The sequence below is a fragment of the Xenopus tropicalis genome, chromosome 2, assembly GCF_000004195.4.
Source record: "Xenopus tropicalis strain Nigerian chromosome 2, UCB_Xtro_10.0, whole genome shotgun sequence".
Taxonomy (NCBI): Eukaryota; Metazoa; Chordata; class Amphibia; order Anura; family Pipidae; genus Xenopus; species Xenopus tropicalis.
The window spans coordinates 27178724-27195485 of NC_030678.2; the positions used below are offsets into that span (position 1 = coordinate 27178724).

At 37.3% G+C, this 16762-nt stretch overlaps 1 long non-coding RNA gene across 1 annotated transcript in view; it reads left to right on the forward strand.

Moving 5' to 3' along the window:
• The first annotated feature begins 4079 nt into the window (after positions 1 to 4079).
• The window catches only part of LOC116408765, a 220437-nt gene continuing 207754 nt past the window's right edge, over positions 4080 to 16762 (forward strand). The window contains exon 1 of the long non-coding RNA XR_004221212.1: positions 4080 to 4417. This is a non-coding gene — a long non-coding RNA (uncharacterized LOC116408765). The remainder of the gene's footprint in view (positions 4418 to 16762) is intronic.

Genomic DNA, 16762 nt, shown 5'->3' on the forward strand with positions numbered 1-16762 from the left:
TTTATTATGGTATGTGACCCCCTCCCCCCTTTCCACTTTAGTAGGGAGGCTGAGAGACGTCGTATATAATCATTGGGTGTAAGCCAAAATCAACTTAAGATTAGTGAAGTGGTTTCAGTCTCTTTGTTTTAGAGAGGCAAGAGGCATTAGATTGGGATAGGTTCATATTGGCATTGTTGAATTATTGACAACATATCTTTCCAGCATTATGTTTTATTATTATTCATTTCGTATAATCACTAATACTTAAGGGGTTAGGTATAATGTAAATAAAGTTACTAGTTACTAGTGAAGTAGGATTTACTCCAAGTTTAAACACTAGAGGGCTCCAATGCACATCACTCAAAGGCTGTCCTTTTGTCCTTGCCAATAGGTAGTGATCAACTGCACTTGGGGCGCAGCAAGAACGATCACATGGTGGTACATTCTGTAGGATGCAATGGATTTGTTTTACTTAACTGAACAGATAATTGTACTTATAATGACATTTTTGACAAAAGTTGTTCCAGTCAGAGGTACCTCAAAGGGGGTAACTAACATGCACAAATATACAGTAAGAAGAATACAAAAATGTGTTTATTATTTATTTAGGACAGTGCCAGGTCCATCTTTATGGTCCTGAGCCCTCAGGCCCACTTTATCTACTGCATGAACATTTAGGGGCACAAACCCGATTCCCCTGTGTACATACATGCAACCAGTGACCCCCCATATGCATGCTTGTGTCCTGCTACCACCCTCTCTTACCCTGGGCCCCCCATATTCATGTGGTCTGCTCCCAAGGTACTAACATCACTGGCCACTGCAATTATAAAGAAGCTAAATTAAGTTTTATCATCAACATGGGCAAAAGTCCCTTTATTATAAGGGAAGTCGGCTCATGGACCCTTGAGAAAAAGGGGTTATGGATCAGTTGAGAGTGGGGGTTAAAAATAGCTGCATGACTTTTTAACAAAAAGAAAAGGGAAAATATATGAATTGACATTTAAAAATTAGTAAAAAAAAAATTAGCCCTATTTGTCATTTTAGGGCCAAATAAATTTTTATTTTCTGTTTCCCCCTATAATATTTATATTGACAAATACTTCATTGTAAAATAAGCTTCTAAAGCATATGATGCATTTTTTAGAATTTACATGTGTACGCCTTTGTAATGGCAAGGGTCTTGCCATTTCCATGTGTATAAGACATATTTCAAGTTTTGATTATTAAATAGTGAGTGGTTTGGAGAGTTCAGGAAGGAGTTCTCCCCTGGGTGGTTACCTGTGCGGCTGGGTGCTATGGGATCACTTGCCTTTCTATGGATCAATACAGAAGGAGAATGATAAAGGTTCAGTAAAAACCTTACTATGTTAATATGTACCTGAATGGCCCGGGGGACAATCTAGTGAGCACCTCGGACCTTGGTTGAGTTATTAGATTGCTAAAACAAGAGATGCGAATGCTTAGAAATGCTGTTTCTTCTTAACCTTCTAACCTGTGCCAGCCAGCTTCTGCAAACAGACTCAACTGCAGGTAGAGAAATACAGCATGAGAAGACAAATGAATCTGTCTAGTTGCTTTTCTATGAAGTCTCAACAAGAACAGTTTTCTAATAAGCCCTGGCAAACAGTCAGCTAGTAGCATTTAATGGCAAACATCTGATTTGTTGCTATGGGTTACTAGACCCTGGGGAAACATTGACAGTTTTGATCTTTACTCTCTATGGAAGTCAGTTCCATGCCTTTACTCATACTACTTGCTTTTCTAAAGCATGAGAATGAGCCTGACGAATGTTCCAAGAAAATCCAGAGACTTGCACACATTGTTTCTTTCCTATAATTAGTACATATAATGGGATGCAGTAGTGCCAGCATGGTGGGGCAGGGCATAGGATTGCTGCCATGATCTGCGGATGTCCTGAGTTTGATGCCAGTTGGAGATTTAAGATTTACAAGCACTAGTACATTGCACTTCCATATAGGTGCATGTTCAGTCCGCCCGGCCTCATGTCTCAAATCAAGCATGGTAGTGCCTAATGATGCAGGGGAACATTGGAGATATGTTCTCCCTGTGTTTGTGTGGGATGTCTCCAACTTTCAAACACTATAGGACCTGTTATCCAGAATGCTCAGGACCAAGGGTATTCCGGATAATAGTCTTTCTGTAATTTGGATATTCATACCTTAAGTCTACTTAAAAAAATCAATAAAACATTAATTAAACCCAATTGGATTATTTTGCATCCAGTAAGGAGTAATTATATCTTAGTTGGGATCAAGTACAAAGCACTGTTTTATTATTACAGAGAAAAGGGAATCATTTAACCATTAAATAAACCCAATAGGGCTGTTCTGCCCCCAATAAGGGGTAATTATATCTTAGTTGGGATCAAGTACAGGTACTGTTTTATTATTACAGAGAAAAGGGAATCATTTAACCATTAAATAAACCCAATAGGGCTGTTCTGCCCCCAATAAGGGGTAATTATATCTTAGTTGGGATCAAGTACAAAGCACTGTTTTATTTTTACAGAGAAAAAGGAAATCAATTTTAAAAATCTAAATTATTTGATTAAAATGGGAGACAGGCTTTCCTGGATATTGGGTTTCCGGATAATGGATCCCATACCTGTACTTGAATAAATAAAGTGTTATGTAGCACAGTGGTGCAGTGGCTAGCCTTGTTGCTTGCTCAGGTGCTAAATTCATTTTCAGGAAGGACAAGAAAATAGTTGTTTCACCAAAACTATCATAGTGTGTTATAGGGACTTTAAACTGTAAGCTCAAGTGGGGCAGGGGAAGTATAATCTCTATGGGGCCTTTTATGTTGCAGTGACATAAATAAAAAGTTAACGTTAATCAATTAATATGCACCACTTAATATGGATGCATTCTGGTAGCTACTGTAAATAATTAAGATGCAGTAAGACTGCTGTGGCGTATGCCAAAATTATGAAAAAAAAGTATGGGGGTGGAATTAATTGTTTGGGGGGGTAGTGGCTCTGGTAGGCAGGTAGGAAGTGTTTTGGACTAGATATCATTACTTTAGATTGTAAGCTTTTGTGAACAAGGCCTCTGATCCTACTTTTATTATACAGGTATAGGACCCATTATCCAGAATGCTTGGAACCAAGGGTATTAGCGGTCTTTCCGTAATTTGGATCTTCATACCTTAAGTCTACTAAAAAATCAATAAAACATTAATTAAACCCAATAGGATTGTTTTGCATCCAATAATGGTTACCGTATATACTTGAATATAAGCCGAGGACCTAATTTTACCTAAGAAAACTGGAAAAACTTATTGACTGGGATATAAGCCTAGGGTGGGAAATGCAGCAGCTACTGCTAAGTTTCAATAACCAAAATAAATACCAATAAAATTACATTAATTGAGGCATCAGTGGGGTAGATGTTTTTAAATATATATTTCAAAGAAAACCAGTAAACTAGCGCTGTAAGTGGAGGGTCTGGAGGGACCCATGGCACCCGACTTGAGTATAAGCCGAGGGTGACTTTTTCAGGGCATTTTGGGTGCTGAAAAACTAGGCTTATACTTGAGTATATACAGTAATTATATCTTCTTTGGGATCAATTACAAGGTTCTGTTTTATTTTTACAGAGAAAAAGAAAATCAGTTTTAACATTTTGAATCATTTGATTAAAATGGAGTCTATAGGAGACAGGTATAACGTAATTTGGAGCTTTCTGGATAACGGGTTTCCGGATAACGGATCCCATACCTGTATAACCCTTGTTTGTTAAATCACTGTAAAACCCCTGTTTGTTATTAATTATTGGTGCTATATAAATACACAATGATGATAATATTTCTTGGCTTTGTCATTAATGGGGGGGTTGCCCCCAATACAGTAAAAAAAAAGTAAAAAAGAGCAGATTTTGATTGTTTAAAGGGAACACTTTCCACACACTTCTGCTCTGTGACCTGAGGTCACAAGTAATGCCTGCAAGCTAATTGATTAAGAAAGGCTTGTCTGACTGGGGCCCCTTTCTGAGTCCTCCCTTTTACATTCCAAAGTTTTGTGAAGGAGGTGAGCTGAGCTTAGCCGGGCAAAGGAAGTTTGTGAGACTTGAGAATATGCGCAGTCTCTTCTCTGTCTCTCCTGGAGCTGCCGGCAGCTCTCTGCTTTCTGCTCAAGCCCCAACTCACAAGACAAGCTCAACCAGTAACAAGGAATACAGAGTTTTTAGCATTTGAAACAGTGATCTCCGAGCCGGCTGAAAACTGCTGAGCAACTGCTGCAAAGTCTGCACTCACACACACACACACACAGTGAGATTAAATGACAGGCAAATGAACCACAGCTCTTGGAGAAGGGGGCCCCTCTGAGCTGCACGGTGGAAAGCGACTGCTGAAAAAATGTGGAATGGAGCAGCACTATCTGACAATTCCACTGCCCTTCAGTGATCACATGGTAAGTTCTGAATTTTTTTTAAAAAAGCATTTTTAAGGACGGGGTTAGAGCTATTATGCAGAATGCTTGGGACCTGGAGGTTTTCCGTATAAGGGGTCTTTCTGTAATTTGGATCTCCACACTTTAAGGCGGCTATAAATCATTTAAACATTAAATAAAGCCAATAGGATTGTTTTGCCACCAATATGGATATATGCAGCTCAGTTACCATCAAGTACAAGAGACTGTTTATTATTATTATAGAGAAAAGGGGAATCCATTTTTAGAAATTATAATTATTTGCTAATAGCTGGATAAAAGAGTCATTTCTGGATAAAAGCTTTCTGGATAAGGGATCCCAGACCTGTAATTCACCTCAGTCTTGAGTCAGGGGTGGGAATGTATAGACCTGGCTGCCTCCAGATGTGGTTAAACTTCAGCTGTTGGTAGGATACTGAATGTTATAGTTCAGCCACTACCCTTAGTTAAGAAGTAATTTATCCATGAATGAATACATTAAAGAGATCTCACCCTGGTACCAGCAAAACTTACAGAACATTCAAGAATGGGGATGGTATGTATATATGTATCTATTTTTTATTTATACAGTGCTAATTATGTACTCAGCACTGTACAGCAGAGAAATACATTAATAGAACAAACAGGGGTTGATACAATAGAGAATACTATGATATGATAGAAATACTGGATTTCCCCTTACTTTCAGCGTCTCTAGGTGGAAAAATTCAGGCTGCCTTTATTATGAAAAAGATCTTTGTGTGGGAATTCTCAGCAGTACGAGGGGTCAGGGCCTTTGTGATCCATCTGCTGCCGCTAAGAATCAGGAATTCCTGTCCCCATTTGAAATGAAAATATCCAGGAAAATCATTTAAGCACTGGAACGTTAAAATGAAATAACTACAGAAAGTATAGGCACATTTTATTATTGAAACAAGACTAATTCTGGGTCTTTAATTGTCCCATATCTGTTTCCTTCTGTTCTATCTTTAGAGGAGACAAATGTTTAATAGATGTCTTTCTTCAGCCTTATCGGCCAGGCTTTATCTTAAGGAAACATGCTGCTTACTTGTGCCTCTGTCATACAGGGAAAAATACTGTACTGATTTCATTTATATCTGAATGAGGCAGCAGTGCCACTTACCATTCTCATTAAGCCAAAAAAAAAGCAAAAGTATGCAGTGGAACCTAGGATTCAACACTCATATTTCCACTCCAGCGTCCGGTGTAATCAAATATTTTAAAAGCACACAGAAAATCACTTTACTGTAAATGGAAATTGCAAAAAATGTGTTGAACAGGATAAAAGCGTCACAGTTAACTTTCTATATATGGAGTTAAAGAGCTGCCAGCAAGTTTTGTGCCCAATTATACCTTTGAATTCAACCAATAAATTCAACTGTGTGTGTTTCTGAGCTTCAGGTGAAGGCAACCTGTACTTTTTAAATATATAAACCTAAAAGTTTTCTTGTGAAATGAGTAAAATTTTATTCAAAGAGGCTTTGCCAATATTATTTTGAGAAAGTTTAAATGTATACTGGCCGATTGTTTTTGGAACATGGTAAAATAGTAGCTAAGGCTGAAATTCCAAAAACAGACAAGAAGAGTAAATTATTCCTCTATAGTGGAAACCCAGTCAGATAAAGTCATGTACAGCTTGTAGAGCACAAAGGGCTTTCAGGTGGTTTCTCTGTATTCATAGTTGATACAGATATGGAACTCATTAAAAATTTGCTTATATTCAGAACACTAGTACCCGGAGCACTTAACTGGGACTCTGGGGAGTCAGCAACCCACTCCTTAATCTCATAAAATCCAATGCCAGGTTGGGCTTTTGCCAGATTTGGGAGCAGATTTTGGGCTCCCTCCCCAATATCCTTCCTCCCTGCCGACCCGGAACTGAAGAGTGGAGGAAGCAGAGGATATGGGGGTTTTAACTCTAAAGCTCTTGAGAAATTGGTCAGAGCTACATTAAAACAGATTTCAGTGAATTGCTTTGTTGTGAATTTTGGGAAAACCCCTTGTCTGGCTGTATCTAGTAGAATTAAATCTAAAACAACTGGACTTTTCTGAGTTTTTTCCTTGAAAACGTTTCACCACTCATCCGAGTGGCTTCTTCAGTTCAAATGACTGGTAGGGAATTCCCAGGTATTTAAACCGGCTAGCCATGTCTGGCTAGCCATGCTTCCCAGAATTCTGGATAAAGAATCCCATATCCAATCGGCTGGAGGTAAAGTTATCAGTAACTTAGTTACCAGTCTAATGCAGATGGTAGGTAGAATTCTCAGAGCTAATGGGAGCTCTATAAGCCCCAGGCAATATACCTTGGCTCTTGTACATCATTATCTGTCCCTGCCCTATTGGACTTAAAGTATAAGGTCCCTATCACATTTTTATATTGTGGTAAAGTTCCTAAGGACCCCAGTCTTTGGTGTTGATGACACAACCACAAATGGGCATGTTTGATGGAGGGAGTTGTGCTGCTAATAGTGTGAGCCTCTTCTGTCCCAATGTGGTGGGGGGCCCAGAGAATTTATTTTACTGGGGGGCCCCAGCTCCTTGATGATATGCCACTGACCCCAGTGATACACAGCCGTAGTACTTACCAAAGGGCTTAAGCAGAGATAGCATGGGCAACCAGTTGCCTTCCAGATATTGTAGTATTACATTCCAGCATCCTACCAACAGCCAAATGCTGTCAGGGTTTGGAGCTGAACCTTAGGCACAGAGCCTTGAACATTATTCTCATGCATTCCTAGAATGAAGAGAGTAAGTCATTTTTTCCTCTCTAAACTTTATGCTTTGCTGAAGCCCCTATTTACTGGGTTCTACTAAATCCTGGATAAGAAGCACGTCTATTGTAGTTTTATCACAGAAATAAAAAACTGCGTTATAGATTCCACACCTCTGCGTTGCACATGTTTTTGTATCACATTTTTTGCTGTAAAATACAACGTAAAAAAAGAAGAAAAAAAACCCAGGGCATTTCCAATTGCTTTTGAAAAGTCTAGAACCATATGTACAGAAAATAACTTTCTATACGCGACAGATGGTTCCTGTCACTGTTGCCCTTTTTTTAAATGCTTTGTGCAAGTTTGCAAAGCCGGTGAAAAGACTCAGGACATTCATCCACATAATCAGTTTCAAATGTATACATTCTTTGTAAGCCACTACATTGCTCAACAGCCAAACATGTATTTGTGGGATTGTCTCATATCTATCTGCTTTCTAGGAAGTCACAATGGTTACAGCCCTGACTGATTCACTTAATCTGTCTGTACTGTGAAAGTCTGGCAATGGGACAATTAGGAATGCATGAAGTTGCAACACAATATAGAAAAAAAATTAAGCAAAGAACCTGTCATTGCTTAGTGTGATCATTTATCTTGCAGAATGGGTGTGTTGTAATATGGGTGGGTTTATGATATGTGCAGATATGTAGAGATTTTACTCTATAGAGCTGCTGCTACAGATTTGGAAACAGAAAATATCTTGGTGTTTGTGTTGAGATACCACTGTAAACATACAAAAACTAAAAGCTTGCCATCCACAAAGAAAGATGGTATACCATTTATTTTTTGTTAGGATTGATTCAGCCAAGTAGCACTCTTTGAGCATTCTGAGCAACCAAAGCATAGTCCCTGGGCAGGTCCTGAGATTTGATCAGTCTGTACTGTATGTGTGGACATCTTTGCTTTGTGTTTACACTAGGGTTCAAGCAAAATCGCCATATTGGTGCATGTGAGAGTCATCTGATACATTGCCCAGTGATTTGATGCAATTTGGCTGTCAAGAATCACAATACTAAATTAATTGTTTCACAACCCAAAAGAATGAAATGTACAAGAATAAAAGCAGTGGGGGTTGCTTTTGATATATACAGTATATAGTAAGAAATAAAAGATTGTATACCTAGATCCCTGGGTAATTGTACCTTTGAACACTGACATTTTTAGCCTGATCAATATAAAGCTTTTGATCACGGGATGGCCAACTAAGCTTTTAATTACTTTTCCTGTATGATTCTTTAAACTTTTTAAGATCTGCGCCTGTTTTCTGTAATTAGAATGTCCCCCAAATGTCATCTGGGCAAATTCTAAGCTTGTAGTAACGAGTTTCACATAAAGTGATTTTCCATTAGAAAGTAAAGTAGGGAGTTCCATTAACTTTTAGCTATAGCCCTCCAGGTTGTTGTTTGAAATGACTCACGTTTTCACTTACAGTAAATAAATGCAAATATACCTTATGTTTGCAGGTTAACTCTTCTATATTGCAGTTACCATCTGCTAAGATGATAAAGGCTGCATTATCTGACTTCTGGTATAAGCCCACAAAACAGATGATCAAACAGATATGTTGGATTATACCCTCTTCCTACAGGAAATGAAAGTATAACAGTAAGATGGAGATGCTGAGTGACAGACATGCCTTCTCCTGAGTAGGTTAAGGTAGATATAACAAACAGAGGTTTGTAAAAAAAAAGGGTTAAGGAATGAAGTATTTGCAAAAATAAAAAATTCAGAGCAGGTACATTTAAGTAATACAGTAAAAGAAATGTAAACATCTGAGTTAATAAACTGAAAGAAAATAAAAAACAAGCCTATTATATGAATGGACTCCTAGGTATAGCGCCTAAGTACAATTATTCCTTAAATCTGTGTTTGCAGTTTATAGTCTCTAGCATGTGCTATAAGGGTAAGTTTTGAATTACTCCAAATTTTTTTGAATTTTCCTGTGCAGTTAGAAATAGTAACTTTCTCCTGACATGTTTTTCCACCTTCACTGGAATTCTGGAGAAAATCCTCACTTAAGACCAGTAATCTTCCTCCATTGTTTCCCACTGTGTATTCACTAACAGCTTGCTGGGCTGGAAGGAGGGGTAAAACCTATCAAGCTCCTGCAACCCCCCAACAACTGCAGGATTTTCTGTTATTGTGGCTACCACCAGTGATGTTTTGTCTTTAAAATTGTATTAAATAGTACATTTTATTAGTTATGTGCTATATATTTTTATATACAGTAAATCTAACCCAACCCATACGGGGCATATAATTCAGTAAATGTAAAAAAATATATACGTATATTATTATCATGATCATTTCTTTAAATAGCTTCAGCAAGTTACACATCATTTTACAATAATATAACAAACAATATGTAATACAGGTATTGCACCTGTTATCCAGAATGTTTAGGACATGGGGTTTTCCAGATAAGGGATTTTTCCTTAATTTGGATCATTATACTTTAAGATTTATCGAAATGTGAGTTCAGAGCTGAATACATAAAAAATCACCCACGTTCTAATCATTCCTATGGGGTTCTTTTAGAAGTGTATTAATCAAAAAGTTAGTTCTTTCACCCATTGATAAATACACTTCTTAAAATCCCATAGGAATGAATACAACGTGAGTGAGTTTTTATGTATTCAGCTCTGAACTCACATTTTGATAAATCTGCCCCTAAGTCTACTAAAAAAAATCATTTAAACATTAATTAAACCTGATACGATTGTTCTGCCCCCAATAAGGGTTATTAATAGCTTAGTTATCACCATGCACAAGGTACTGTTTTATTATTACACAGAAAAAGCAAATAATTTTAAAAAGTTAGAATTATTTACTTCTAATGGATTCCATGGTAGATGGCCTTCCTGTAATTCATAACTTTCTGGATAAGGGGTTTCCGGATAACAGGCCCCATACCTGTAGTAGGATTAGTGGGACCTGCTAGCAAAAGCTTACAGTCTAAATGGACAGGGAATAAATGACATATAAGTTTGATGTAAATTGAATGTTCCCTTTAAATTAATTATTATCACCCCTGTAGTTAGGTAATCATGACAATCAGTCCAATTATTCCAACTTGACCGATTGTCTTGATGTCAGTAAAGTAATTACATGTGGTTGTTGTACAGATTAGTCACTGAATATGCCATTCTGTCTAATTTAGATTTTATAATATTATTTGCAATTTACTTGTCAAGCGTACCAGTTAATCACATTGCTTTACAACCGGGGAAGACAACAATAATTATGACCATGACAAGTAAAACAAAAAAAAACCAATAGCGGCTTGCTGATAATAGCATCTAAATAGTATATGGGTGAGACATTAAGAAAATTTACACTTTATCAAGAGGAATCCAATGGCCAGTCAAACGGGGTCAAAGAAATTTGGACACAGCCCCCCAGATTAAAGGGCACATTAAAGAATTTACCAAACATATCCCAAACCTAACAATGAATTCAGAAAAATTCAAAAAGAAATATTTTTATTAGAAAATCCGTATTAAAAGCATACGAACCCCAAACACATTTCGTACCCTAACTGCCTATGACTAAGTACCGTTAGGGTACAAAATGCGTAAGGCGGCGAGTTTTGGGGTTCGCATGCTTTTAATATGGATTTTTTTTTTTATAAAAATGTGATTTTTATTTTTGAATTTTTTGTTAAGTTTGGGATACATTTGGTAAGACATTAAGAAGGACAACATTAAATGGATGCCATTACAATGGAAAGAGGGCAAAATCTGGTACCTGTCTGTCATGTTTCTAATGAGCTTAGCTGTGTGCATCTAGGAGAAAGTAAAGCTATAGTAAAGCTGGTTCTAACTGTGTATGTCTGTGACTGTGTCAGTACAGGTATGGGGCCCATTATCCAGAATGCTTGGGACCTGGGCTTTTCCGGATAAGGGATCTTCCCGTAATTCGGATCTCCTACCTAAAGTCTGCTATAAAACATTATTTAACTGTAATTAAACTCAATAGGATTGGTTTGCACACAATACGGATTAATTATATCTTAGTTGGAATAAAGTACAAGGTACTGTTTTATTACTACAGAGAAAAAGGAAATCATTTTTAAAAATGTTAATTATTTGATTAAAATGGAGTCTATGGGAGATGGCCTCTCCGTAATTCAGAACTTTCTGTATTAAGGGTTTCCGGATAAGGGGTCCGATACCTGTAGTTGGTTTAGCGACTAGCATGGAATAAAAGGTTATCTAGCAAATTACACCATCCTCTAATTAATATATTAATATCTATTAATAAATAAAATTGTGTTTTTGGCTGCTTAGCAATGCTTCACACTGCTGCGCTTCAGGGCAGTTATCACATAGCAAGTGTTTACTGTTAATTTTAGGGCAATTCTATTGGGTTTTAGCAACTTTGACACTTAAAAAGATGCTGCTTGTCCCTTTTCACACAGAGCTGCCAGCAGTTTGCAACTATTGTAATTTGTCACTAAAACTCAAACTTATATAGCATGAGTAAGCATTTCTGCTAGTCATGCAGTGACTTCCTGGTTTGATTTGATCTCCATGGAAACATTGACCATGTGACACGACCTTTCTTTCTAGATTTGATGTTGTGGAGGGCATTTTGCTTTCTTAAGATTTAACAATGGATACAAATTTATTTACATATAATTTACCACACCTGTGCCACACAGTGTTTAGAACACATTTTTCTTACATGAAAAATATTAAGTGCTGCTTCTAATTACCCTCTGAAAACAGCAATGTATTGTATTGTCAAAATGTGCTGCTCAAGGACTCTGCTCAGCAGAAAGGCTGACCCACAGAGAGTATGAAAATATGAAGCAGTATGAAACAAACCTCACACTGCACAGATTCCTATCAGTCACAGTAACTGCAAATATGGATACTGGCCTATACACCCATACACCCATACACCCACACACCCACACACCCATACACCCACACACCCACACACCCACACACCCACACACCTATACACCCATACACCCATACACCCACACACCTATACACCCATACACCTATACACCCACACACCCATACACCCATACACCCACACACCTATACACCCACACACCTATACACCCACACACCTATACACCCACACACCTATACACCCACACACCTATACACCCATACACCTATACACCCATACACCTATACACCCACACACCTATACACCCACACACCTATACACCCACACACCTATACACCCACACACCTATACACCCATACACCTATACACCCACACACCTATACACCTATGCACCTATACAGCCCCACACCTTGCACACATGGAAATCACAGCTGAAGATAGAAACAGAGGGTCCATTTTTAATTCTATCTTTTTGCTTCAAGCTTCTATTTTGATAACTAGAGGGGACACAATACTGCAACAATTCCAAATCTAACAATACTCTAGAACTTGTTGGGATCATGTAGAAGTGAATGGCAGATGTCTCTTCCCTTTCCTGGAAGGCTTTAGAGTGTTTCAGATTCTCAGTGCTGGCTTCTGTGGGACAATACAAAAAGGTCACGGTTACCTTGTGACAAGTCGAAAAAGTAGCATTTTTTGCAATTTTTCCACAATTTTTTCCCACACATGCTTCTACAGTTACCATAAAAATACCTTTTAAGCAGGATAAGTGTGGATTTATTTATTAATAAATACATTTTATAATTAATTTATTCATTTTTCTTGATTCATGTACAATGTTTTTTGTTTTTGCCAGAATTTACACAAATTTTGGCACTGCCAAAATTAGTTTCTAAGCATGTGCTGCTACATAAATTGTTACTTTTATAACATTTATTTAGACACGTGATTGTTGTGGTGATAAAAGAATTGTTCCCAATGTTTTAATCTATACTTGTATGTATGTATGTATGTATGTATCTATATTTTTATTTATATAGCGCTTCCTATGTATGCAGTGCTGTAAAGCAGAACTATCATTTCCACTACCATTTCCTAATGTCTATATTACAGGTATGGAATCTGTTATCCAGAAAGCTCCGAATTACGGAAAGCCTGTCTCCCATAGACCCCATTTTAATCAAATAATTCAGATTTTTAAAACTAAGATATAATTTATCCTTGCTGGATACAATCCTATTGGGTTTAATTAATGTTTTATTGATTTCTTAGTAGACTTAAGGTATGAAGATCCAAATTACGGAAAGATCCTTGGTCTCGAGCATTCTGGATAATAGGTCCTATACCTGTATTTGTTGTGTTTACCATAAAATAGGTGTTATTTCATGTATATTATTATTTTTTATGTATCATTAATATTTATAAGCTGCCACCAAATTTATTAGAGCTGTAAATATCCATTTACATTTTTTGTATTCACACTTACATAAGTCCTATCATGCCACTTCCAATCGGAAATTATCAGGTAACTTTAGAACCACTGACATTTTTTATTTAAGCTATACTGGAAAGTTACTTAGAACTGCATTTTTTTGCAGTTTTTGGGTGGAGATCCCCTTTAAATCTGACCATACATTCCCAGGCAGTTTGGTCGATTTTGACTGTACTGGGCAAGTATGGGCAACTGGATCAAGGATTATGGTTCCTGACAGAAAATTTCCATCAGTTGGCCAAAGGGAGTAAAGAGAAGCCACAATTTCTGAAGTTCCAAGCCTTCAGACAGTCAGAATGAATGGAACAGTACAAATATGTCCATATATGTATTTGATTTTCGCAGGCATATTGTCCCATATTGTGCTGCTGAGGAAGATGATAAAGCTTAACTTACTTGGTTTAATTAAACATTTGTTTTGATGACCAAATATTTCTTTTTCAGTGAAACACCAAAACAAACATAAGTTCTGTTCTGCTTTGTTGTCACAGCTGCTCTGTGGATAAAATAGCAATTTCTCTCTTTTATTTTTTAAGTGAATAGGCTCTTTCATTAAGGAAGAGCCAGACATATTATATCACTAACTGGGCAAGTGGTAGGATTGAAAGTAACTACGTCAAGTAACGACTAGGGTAGCAGAATCATTTGAAAGCAGGAAAATTCTGTGAATAATTTTGCTGTCCTCTAGTTAAAAGCACTGGTATATTTACCATAGGCCAAAACTGGCTAGACCCACGGCAGCACTCTTATTGGGCCAAAAGAGTACACAGTATGGGGTTTATGTAATAAGAGGCAAACATCTTATTGGTTGCTATGGGAAACTGCTCCCCTGGGCAAACTTAGCACTTTTTATTGCATATGAGGGGGTTCAAGTTTTTTTATTGCAATGTTTGAGAATGCAGAATGTGAAATATTTGAATGGGATATTTCCTAAAGGCTGTGGGGTGGCACAATCCATAAATACACCTCATACAACACAACTATTGGAGAAAATACATTTTGAGTGACAATTATCCCTTCAAACAGAATAATAAACCTCTTGACTGGTTTGCATTGTACTGTAACCAAATAACGAACTGAGCATATTTTATTTTATCAGCCCCAGGTTTACAATTCATATGCCCTCTAGGCCAGCCACCTTATGCTGCCCCCCAGTTCGTACACATTCGGAGTAGATTCTCTCCTCCTTGCCACTCCCCCACTGCCCCTGTCACTTGTACATACCACCTTCTTGCTTGCACTCTTCCTTAGGTCCTAGAGCACTGACGAATTGGCACATATGTTAAAATCTCCTGCTCGCTTATTTCCCCAGTGCTCCAGAACAAAACATGCCACTCCCTCTATAATCGGGCTGCCCTAGGCCTGGGCCTATGTGGCCTTCCCACAGTTCCTGCCTGCTTTCTATACTTTTCAGATTAAAATATATTCAACTGACCAAAAGGACTGAAAACGTTTTTGCATCATCCATGTGCCGTTGCGGCCAAGGTTTAGTCTTGCTGCACTTGGGCATCTCCTTGGATGCCCATTACCTACATTGTGTTCACAGGCACTCTTTTGGACACAAGATGCTTCAGACCTGCCTTTCTGTGTGCTATAGCATAAGCATTATATACCGAGAACAGGTGCCACAAGCCACCTCTACTGCACATTTACAAAAGACCACACATCAGCATTTGAATCATTACAGTGGTGGAGATTTCAGTGGGACAATGTGTGGCATCTGCAACTGCTCTGAATATTCTGGTTGCAAGGAAACACAGTTACAGAGATGCAACACGGTTGCAGAAGATTGCACATGCACCCAAGTAAAATTAGGAATAATATTAGAGGAACGGGAAAGTTTAAAGCGTGTTTTTAAGCATTGTTATTCCTTTAACATTTCATTTGGTATTGGATATAGATAGATGTAATTTGTAGATATAAACATGCAAATTTCTACCTCATAACACAATAGATGTATGTAGAATCATTTTATAATAAAACCTATTTACATTTACCTGTTATCACAGAAAATTGCCAAGTAAGCAGTTTCCCTAAACAAAACTGTAGGTACAATAATAAAATGCAGTGTTCAGCACGTCCTCCTAGGATTTCGAAAAACTGTGTCAGATGCAGTAACAGAAGCCAACAGGCATAAAGGCGCATCAGATATTTATCATTCTACATTTCATTATGACAGTGTTGTGTTTATTTATAAAGAATGCATTTGTCTTGTCTCAGGCTCACTTTACTGCCAAAGCTTTCCTGTAGGTCATTTGGTTGTATGTAAAATAATAATACCTGGCACATAAAGGACAAAAAATTGTGTTTGTGTGTATTGTATTAGTAATTATTTGGTGGCTAATAATTTCATGTTAAGCTTACTTAACTATATCTATATATATTCTGCACCTCTCTCTCTCTCTCTCTCTCACTCTCTCTCTATTTATATATATATATATATATATATATATGTATGTATGTATGTATATCTTTATTTATAAAGCGCTACTTATGTACGCAGCGCTGTACAGTAGAATACATTTATACAAAACAGGGGGTTATTAAGATAATGGATAAATACAAAGTACAACAATAAATACAAATAAATACAAGGTACAGTTGCAATAAGAGTCAGAAAAACAAGATGATGGAGGTCCCTGCCCCGTAGAGCCCCGTAGAGCTTACAATCTATATATCTAATACAGTATTACATTATTTACATCATATGTTACATGGGGGTTAGATAGATGTCAGATATGACATTTTATGAGCTCATTTCCAAATGCCAAGGATTTTAACTGAATTATCACATTATATAGACATCCGCAAGGTACGGTATTTACATATTTAAGTAATTTTGGTCTAGAATTACAGGTATAGGATCTGTTATATGGAAATTTGTTATCCAGAAAGCTCAAAAATTACAGGAAGACCATCTTCCATAGACTCCATTTTACTCAATTCAGATTTATAAAATGATTTCCCTTTTCTCTGTAATAATAAAACAGTATCTTTTACTTGATGGTAACTGAGCTGCATGAATCCATATTGGTGGCTAAACAATCCTATTGAGTTTACATCATTTTTAGCACCCTTAATGTCTGGTGATCAAAACAGAAAGATCCCCTGGAAAAGGTCCCAGGTCCCGAGCATTCTGGATGATAGATCCTGTACCTGTATAATAATAACTGGTATTTATTGGGGGTCAAGCTTCCC